Source organism: Thunnus maccoyii, chromosome 16 (genome assembly GCF_910596095.1).
Source record: "Thunnus maccoyii chromosome 16, fThuMac1.1, whole genome shotgun sequence".
Classification (NCBI taxonomy): Eukaryota; Metazoa; Chordata; class Actinopteri; order Scombriformes; family Scombridae; genus Thunnus; species Thunnus maccoyii.
The window spans coordinates 5,948,727-5,956,287 of NC_056548.1; the positions used below are offsets into that span (position 1 = coordinate 5,948,727).

At 38.1% G+C, this 7,561-nt stretch overlaps 1 long non-coding RNA gene across 2 annotated transcripts; it reads right to left on the bottom strand.

Moving 5' to 3' along the window:
• Positions 1-1,263: 1,263 nt before the first annotated feature.
• LOC121881179 lies at positions 1,264-4,240 on the bottom strand. Of its 2 annotated transcripts, XR_006091712.1 has the most exons (4): positions 2,526-4,240; positions 1,905-1,976; positions 1,468-1,588; positions 1,264-1,292 (listed from the first exon to the last, which is right to left on the bottom strand). It is a non-coding gene; the product is annotated as an uncharacterized LOC121881179 (long non-coding RNA). The 2 variants fall into 2 exon arrangements; XR_006091711.1 differs by having other exon boundaries at positions 1,270-1,588.
• Between the last annotated feature and the right edge of the window lie 3,321 nt (positions 4,241-7,561).

Here is a 7,561-nt window from a genome sequence, read left to right on the forward strand (position 1 = left end):
CATGGATGGCCTTGCACATGTTGGCCCGTCAGAAGATGTGGTGCATGTTTGTGTGGTGTGTATTGTTGTGGAAATTTTCTCTCGAGAAAGAAGGCACATGTAGACATAAAGAAAGCATTAAACATTGTTACTTGTTGAAGCAGTTGTAAACACTGTACAATCCATCACATCATCAGTAACAATTATACAAATGTCCAAACACAAACAAAAATACAATCATCTTGTATTTTTGGAGAGAAAGCATGTTGTTCAGCTGGCCCTTTCTCTAAAGATTGTGAACTCAAACTTGACAGCTTTATACCTCTCCAGAAGCAAAGCTAAAAACAGTCTGGTCCCTAAATGGACACTTCCACAAACTATTACACCTTCTTACAAACAAGTATGGTCTCTAAAACAGTAGCCTTAAGACAAAGATATCTCTAGCTAACCCCAGAGGTCAGCAAGCAACCCTCAGATAGAAACAGGTTCAAGAGTTCAACTAGCCTAGGAGTAGGATTTCTTCACCAACATGTGTCCCCAAAATGACAATGACATTACATCACATTCAGTTGATAACAAACATTGACTCCTTAGTTTGAAAACATTTGTAACATATATACAAAAGATTTATAAAATGATAACCTACTATTCAATTTTCTTTCACAGTATGTGTGTCTGTCTGTCTGTGGAGTGGTTTGTGTTAGGCCAGCTAGAGGTGAAGGATCCAACTTTTTTTTTTTCCAAAAAAATTTGGCAGGGATTCTCTCCTCTGGCTGGAAATAATGTGTCAAGTGTTTATTTTGATTGTCCTTTTCCCCTTTTCTGACACCAGATCAGTGCTTTTCTCCTTCAGTTTGGTTATTTTGAAGGGTCCCAGCATGTCCACTTCCAACTTCTTCCCTTTTCTCTTCTCCTGTCTAATGTGAAAGACAAGATCCCCCACTTCAGAATTGTCCTCCTGGTCCCTTTCTTCTTTTATTTACTTTGTCTTCACTTTTTTTAATGTGTCCCTTGATCTCTGTGAAGGTTGTGCTCTGCTTTTTTTTTTAGCCTTTCAGAGATCTCCTCTTTGCACATCAGGTTGCTGACTTTGTCTTCCGTTACCTGCCACAGATCAGTTTTAATGAAGAGGACATAGGTGGAGTAGACTGACTGTTGATTCAAATTTAAAAAAGATAAAAAAGGATGAAAATTGAGAATCTTACTTTGTAGTCCTTTGGCACCTCTTAGGAACACCTTGCCTCCGTCCCAAACATCAAATAATAGAGGCTGTATTTTGTTGTTGTCCCGCCTTTTGGGATGATCAGCCACCACTTAAGTAAAGGCATGAGGAGGCAGGAGAGAATTTGGGTTGTCTGGTACGATAAAGCAACCTCTTTTTTTAAGGAAAGTATCATTACTGATTACATGTTCGGATAACAAAAGGAAATCTGTACATGTTTTTCTATGAGAGCTAGAATCCATTCAAGTATTAAAACGAAAAAACACCTCTGTACTTTTCCATTCAATTTCTCCACAAAGCCATTGGTCTGTTGATGGTAGGGGGAGCACAGGCTTCTTTTGATGCCCAGACTCTCACACAAGCTGTAGTTGACCTTGAAATGATTAGCTGGACAAAAGTGAAATAAGTCAGCACAGCAACAGTTGGGGACTGGGGATCCATAATGAATTATTACCATATCTGAGAGAGCCCTGGTCTGTTAGCAGTCTTTGAGGTGCACCAAATTTGTAAAGAAATCAAGAATACAATTGGTCACCTCATCTGCTGTTTGCTTTTAAATTGGTAGGGTTAGGCCCATTTAGTGAAATAGTCAACCATGACACATATGTACTAGTTGTCACCATCTGTTTGCATGAATTTACCCACCAGAGAAAAAAAAGACATGAGCACTACAGTATATCACTCTTGCAGTTGTTTCCATTACCTGTATTGGATTATACTCCCTCTTTTCTTTAATATTGGCTCTCTTGGAGTGGCATGGTGGACACTGAGCAATCTGAAAAGACAAACATCATTTCAAACTTATGACAAATATGATATTCAAACCTAATAGTAGGCTTTTGAGCATGCAGTATCAGCAGGCATTATCTGCACACTTTCCCAGGACAGCTGCAGAACATTAGTTCAGTGTGACATTCACAGACAGGCTTTTTACATTTGCAAAAAATACACATTACACTCCTCTGTGCTCCATTCAATCAAATCAAGTTTTAATGTCACGTACACAATCATACACAGTACAGCGTGTAGTGAAATTCTTAAGTGCCCGGCTCGAACGAGGCAGAACAAACAAGACTAACAAATAGATTCATCTTTATTTTATTTATCTAACAATAGAATAGAAAATTAATCTGGCAAATAGATAAATAATAAAAATGAATGATAAAACAATGAACAATATGATCAGTAATGATTTTCAATGTCGAGTTTCAGAAAAAGGGATGACAGGAATGTATGGCAGGTGGATGAACTATAAGTTATCAATAATAAATTATGTGTAAAGTCCTCTCTGCGGTCGCTGAATGTGTATTAGATACCGACTCACCCAGTTGTAAATGTCCTACTCCATGCCGGGCCAATAGTACCAGATGATAATAGCACTCTGGGTTTTCTTCACTCCACAATGTCCACCAAAATGACTGCAATGAAACTCCTCAAAGATGGAGTTTGCATCTTCTGCACTCGACACAACTTTTGCCAGGTGCTCCGACCTGTTTCTCTTGCGCCTGCAGATGTATTACAGGCCTCCATCTGGTGTTTCAATGTCATAATATTAGATTTATTGGGAGTTGTACAACAACAGCTGATCATTGTTTTGTAAAGTCCACATGGCATGCATCCTTACCCTTTATCCTGAAGATGTCGGCTTTTCTCTTAATTACATAGACACACAACAATCCTACAATAACAGCCTTTCTCAGAAACACACAAGTCCATCTCAATTACTCACCCACTATCACTCATAAGGACAATCACTCAGTCACAATCAGTGCTCAGTCACACACTATCACTCACTATCACTCAGTATAACTATGTCCCACTGTCTCTTATCACTGTCTAATTGCTGTTTAATCGCTTTCTATCAAAACTCCTTACAAAACCACAAAGTTGTGACATGTCAATCGAACTTACATAGATTCCACCCCCTCCATGCTTTTAGTTTCTACACTTGTGCGTAGTTATCCAATTTCTGTCCCTATTTGCAAAATGAGAGTAAACAGTCATGTCTGATCTGGATGAGTGAGCATGCCGAATAGTGTATGAACATCATTGTGATGAGAGAGATAAATACCTGTAGCCTTCAATATAAAACATGATCAGTAGTAGATAACATTGCAGCTACAACAGCTAGCAGCTAACTCCACACTATGTTCCAGCTGAACACATACATACCTCACACTGTGTTTCACTTATAGGTTGTATGAAAGTATAAACAGTTCTCAAGTCGACTTTACATTGGATTAATGACGAAATATAAGACTGACAATAAGAACATTTTGTAAATTACTTAACGCTACTGTTGTTTGCAGTGTTTTGAACAGGCTTCAACACAGTCACCTACCACAGCCTCATGCAGGGGAATATCACCAGTTAATTCACCACCAGTTAAACTGTGACACCAGTCAGCACTGAGCTGCTGCTGTGAGTGGAGCTGATGACGCAGCTGTGTGTTCCGGACGAACCGCACCAGCTATCAGCCTCGCACAGTCCCGGCTTCGACATCCCATTCTGAATTTCATCATATCACAAATAACATAACCCTCCTGTCTAAAATGAGCCTGCACACAACCGTGTTCTCCCGTTACAGCAGTGAAGTCTGTCTCTCTACCAGCATGAAAACTAGCTGCTGCTTTTCCTGCTAGGAAAGTGGATTTCAGGTCCTGACAGGCTGGAATTTGTGCAGCCTGCACAGACACAATTATTCACGATGATGAAAAATTATAAAATGCAAAACAAAACTGGCTCAGACTCATAAGTACTTAGTACCACACGTTGTACTGCAGCTGTGACAGGGGGAGCGACTCCCTTCTGTTGCATAATATGACGTGTTGTTGAATAAAAAAGGTAATTTTAAGGACACTGCTCAAAATGCTAACTTTTCCATCTTAATTTCTGCATTTATGTCTCGTTAAACTAATAAAATCATACATGAACCTTTTACAGGATCATTTTCATGATGCATAAACTGTAAATCCAGTAAAAATTTCAACCTGCAAGTTGTTCTTTAAACTGACAGCTGGGCTGCAAGTAAATACCTCAGTTTAGCGGTTAGCTCACCTGCTAACTGGTAGTATTACTTCTGTAATGCCACAAGCTAGCGTGATGTCAGCTCAGGTGTACTATGTTGGTGTCCTTTTTTTTAAACTGTCGACTTCCTGCTAGTTATCCAAAACGACACACTAACGCTTCTAAACAACATCAACTGTTTGCTTTTCAGCTGTGAAATTAATTTGGTTGTACTGTTTGGTTTTTGTCAGTAATATCCATTTTAAACAAGGCCAAATAGACTCTCAATACTTTTTAATGCAGTTGTGCACACCTGCTCTTATTTATTTATGGAATTGTTTGTGTTGTCACATGTCATTTTATGTGAGTTTTTCATGGGTGTATGTTTTTATGTTTATGAGCCCTTAATCTAGCCAAATTTCTATCATTATGTGATAAACAATAAAGTTTTCTGAGTCTTGAGTACAGTTCAGTAACTTGCAAAATAGTCTTAAAAACTAACATGAAGAATCGTGATAAGTTGATCGTGATCCTGCCTGGAAAAAAACATGATATATTTTTGCCCATCCCTACATACATGTTTGAGATATATCCCGATACATCATTTAAAAACTTTCAGTATACATTCAGTATGTTTGTATGTATGTTTAGTCAAAAGTAGATATAGTATATTTCATACCAGTGTTTTATAGGTTAGTGGTTGCCTGCTGCTCACTCTGTGTGTTAAAACACTTATTGATCAGTTTGATGGTTATAATAACTTCTAAGTAACCTGACACACCAGATGGTCTGTTACAGAATTAGCTGCAGGCCTAACCATTAATGCAGTATCTGATAATTATGAAGCTGCTCTTAACTGCATAAAGCGTGTGATTTGTTAATTGTCACTAAATGGGGCCATTGAAACCCTTTGTAATAGCTTCTTTATTTATATAACACCTTTAAAAACTGAGATTACAAAGTGCTATGACAGACAAAGCAAAGGCAGTACGATACAAAAGCAAAGACGCATGACACAGAAAGCAATAACAAGTCCGACATTAAGATGACAACAGTAGAAGACATGAAAAACAATAGAGAGATGATAAAAGGATTAAAAGATGATAAAAAGACAACTCTGTAATGTCCTATTAAAAACTTACATTAGAAATGTTTTTCTTTATCTGCCTCTCTCTCCTGTGGGACAGCAACGTAATAGTGAGGAGTTAAATCAGACACTGCGACATATAACTGACTTAACGAGCTGATCATTGCACATTTAGTTTCTGATGTCTGTTGCCAGTAGACAGTCATTACTAATGTTGGCACTGCCTGATATGTGATTAGCAAACTACAACATTGTGGGGTGAAACAACACTGCATTACGTGCCGCTAGCTGCACATCTGCCCGGAAGTTATGGTATAACAGGATTTGGCCATTATTTCTCTTAATCCTTGTTTGTTTCTGATCCTTTGGACACTGAGCAGGATCAAAATTATGCATTTGTAGTCTGTCATTTATATGAACATATATTTTCAACCTCAGCAGTGTCAAAACTAGTGCTGAGATCCAGATTTCTTATTGTTAAACTGGACCTAGCTTGACCACTGTACCTTATGTGATATCACATGCAACGACTCTTTTTGAGGCGGAAGTGAAAACGGCCTTCTAAAATTGACTCTGGATGTTACTGTAGTATATATATATATATATATATATATATAGATTTTATTTATTTCTTGGGGGGGAGGAATCCTGTCTCTATGTCATTTTGCCACACATTAGCTCACTGGGGTCGCCAACCTGCAAGTTGCTCTTTAAACGTCCCTGATCGACTTCCCCATTAACTCCATCTGTAGCACTTTGCATTGTTTAATTTAAATGTGCTTTGCATTCATTGATTGCGATTATGTATGATGTTGTTTGTCTTGCAAGAAGCCCAATTACCCGTCAGACACACTGAAGCTTGAACCCTTAACTCCACTGCAGAGAAAGTCTGGTAATCTGTATGCTTATCTGCTTCAAAACACCTACTAATCTACTTAAAAACACCTTTAGACTTAAACTGTGCAGTAAACCTCTACATTGTGCTCTTTTTGGGCGATTTTTGAAAGGTGAGAGCTTTTCCTGCAGACTGAAAACACGACCACCGCTCTCATTATCTGCCCTTCACTTTTCTGAAGCACTTTGAGAGAATTTGTGTGCGTGTTTGTGTGTCTTGGCCTATCTTCCTGTTGTTCATGTTGGTGAATGGTAATCTGAATGAATAATGAATTTGGCTGTGAACCAGTTATAAATGAGAGGTTTGGTTTTCCTTTTGCTGAACTACAAATGTGCTTTGATGTTTCGTACCAAGGCTGACTAAGAGCAAAAGGAATAAAAATAGAAGAGAGCTCCGTTACAGCAGGTTCAATGACTGCGCTCTCTACAGAGGATTTTAGAGAGGGAGAGGATTTGAAGCTAATCCCACCAACAGAGTACAGTATGAATGAGGGCAACGAAGTGATCCCCGCTGCATCTAAGTTGCTCAATGACACTGCTGTCAAAAGCTCTTAACTGATCAAACTGGCAAATTGGTATTTTAAGGCTAGCAATATTTATAGGAGCTGTAAGCCTGATACAGATTGATAGAAACAAGCCTGCATCACAATGGACAGTGATTTTTGCAAATCTCCTGCACAAGTAGTATATCCCCCTTCAAATCACAATAGGACACAAAGCATTTGAATACTGCTTTTGTCAGCTGAAATCCATATAACTCTATAATTCTGCTTCGGATAAAAAGGCTGTTTATCATTTGCTTCGTGAAATGTGTCCAAGACATCAAATTTTACATTCTCACTACTGTAGCTTTTGTGAAAACCTCCAATTTCAGTGATTTTCAGCCATTAACTTCCCCCAGATAGATCACACAGATTGTTACAGGTTGAGGTAAACATTTTTGAAATTCCACCAGTAAACCATTTAAAGCCGTTGAAAAGTTTTAAATGAAACCATTGTCATGACCAATGAAATTACACATTTTACATTACAATAACTGCATTAAATTATAGTCAACTGAACTATAAACATTGTTGTTCTGGGCCATTTTTCAAACCTGCATTTGGGCAGACAGCTGTTTCTGTAGCATATGGCATTTGTCATTTACACAACTCAAGATTGATAGTAATTGGGACCATTTGAACTATAAATTGAAACTGGTTCTGAAAGCTAATGAGTCATTCAGTTACTGTTGTCCTAAACTAACTCTTTCTTTGTCTTTTCATGTTCCCGTCCTGGAGCACTCTCAAAATCTGTCTCTAACAAAAGCCCATTTTGGGACTAAATTGCAAATTAAATAAGAGTTGATTAGTTTATGTACTTCACATTAGTTG